This window comes from Suricata suricatta, chromosome 5 (assembly GCF_006229205.1).
Source record: "Suricata suricatta isolate VVHF042 chromosome 5, meerkat_22Aug2017_6uvM2_HiC, whole genome shotgun sequence".
Classification (NCBI taxonomy): Eukaryota; Metazoa; Chordata; class Mammalia; order Carnivora; family Herpestidae; genus Suricata; species Suricata suricatta.
The window spans coordinates 66,174,449-66,176,319 of NC_043704.1; the positions used below are offsets into that span (position 1 = coordinate 66,174,449).

At 42.6% G+C, this 1,871-nt stretch overlaps 1 pseudogene; it reads right to left on the reverse strand.

The window, feature by feature from the left end:
• Positions 1-315: 315 nt before the first annotated feature.
• The window catches only part of LOC115291162, a 6,667-nt pseudogene continuing 5,111 nt past the window's right edge, over positions 316-1,871 (reverse strand).

Below are 1,871 nucleotides of genomic sequence, written 5' to 3' on the forward strand. Positions count from 1 at the left end.
TGCCACAATATCCACTTAGGTCAAGGATTCTTAATCTGATTAGACCCAATGAGGTATTAAAAAAATTTTTTTTAATGTTTATTTATTTTCCAGAGAGAGATAGAGTGCAGGCAGGGGAGGGGCAGAGAGAGAAGGAGACACAGAATCTGAAGCAGGATCCAGACTCTGAGCTTTCAGCACAGAGCTTGATGCGAGGCTCAAACTCACAAACTGTGAGATCATGACCTGAGCTGAAGTCAGATGCTTAACTGACTGAGCCACTCAGATGCCCTGAGCTAATTGTTTTTTTTTTTTTTTAAAGAAACTTGATTTTCCATCAACCTTATTTCCATTTTGTTTGCCTTTGTAGAGACCAGCTTAAGACCACTCTGGTTGTTCTTGCCCCAGTGGCCCGAGCAGTGGGAGCTGCAGACCAGTCTTCAGTGGTAGACTGAGTGCTCCAGTCTTCAGTAGGGAACTTCTGAATAGGAACAGAGGACACCTGCATGCCCTCAGACCAGTCTGTGATTTCAAGTTGAGTAGTAATAAACTCAGGAGCTGGAGCAGTCCATTCACCCTGAAATTCCTCATTGGTTACAGCCTTTTTAGCAGCAGCCTGCTCTTCCTTTCCAATTTCTTCAGGGTCACTACATAAGTAGACATCAGGCATGACCTTTCACGAGTATTCATGGGAAATGGTGTCACACATGCACAGAACTCCCCAGGTCAGCATCAACACCAGACCCACTGAGTGAGCTCCCTTGTTGTTGCAAGGTATGGCAATGTCTACACGGCACAGAGGACAGTCTGTGTTACACAGAACAATGGTAGGCAGGTTAACATAAGATACCCTTGTGAGAGGCTGGTAGTCAGCCCTTGGGTCAGTAACCACCAGAAATCTCAGCTCCAAGAGGCTGCCTGGATCTGGATAATGAAGGTTCCAGGAGTGAAGCAGCCAGCAATAGGAGTGGCTCTAGCAGCAGGGGTGGCTCCAGCAGTAGCAGCAGCAAACTTCAGCACAGCTTGCTGGCCAGTATTCCTGGCTGATATGATACTGACGTGAGCCAGGTTTTCAATGGCAACAATGACTTGAGCTGCCAACAGAAGCTTCTCCCAGGTTCCCTTCAGATTTATAATGTAGATACCATCACTTTTCCTTTTGTAGATGTACTGTTCCATTTGGAACAGCAACACAAGGTTGGTGGCACCTAAGTGGGTTCCTGCTGCAAGGAATTTGAAGGCATCCTATTCCTTAATTTGCAGGACACTGAGGGCTCCAGACACAGTGAAAGTTTCCCTTTACGATAGGAACATAAAACAATACCATATAGAGCCCTCCATGGGTAGCACAGAAAGCCAATGACCTAATTTTAAATGAATGTTTTGTAAAGTCCTATTTACTACTATGAAAAGAAATTCAAAGATAATAAACCACCTATACACATACTTTAAATATAATATCCTAACTATAAAAATAAGGAAAAGTTCTGTTAGAAGAGGAATATTTGGTAATAAAATTTTAATATATATTGGAATATATTAATGCTTGGGGATGACTAACTAGAAGATAGAATGAAGTAGTCCATTGCTTTGAGATCACAGTGAATGTGGCAGAGACAGGTGTGCTGGCAACTCAAATACCGAGAACGATGTCATTGTCAGTGAGATGCTTTTCTGAAATTATGACTACTGCTGGTAAAGTTCTGAACCAAATACAGTACAGTCTTCTCTTCCTTTAAAAAAGCTTAGAGGACATGTAACATGCAGAAGAATGAAACTAGACCACTCTCTTACACCATACACAAAAATTAACTCAAAATGGCTGAAGGACCTGAATGTGAGACAGGAAACCATCAAAACCCTCGAGGAGAAAGTAGGAAAAAACCTCCTAG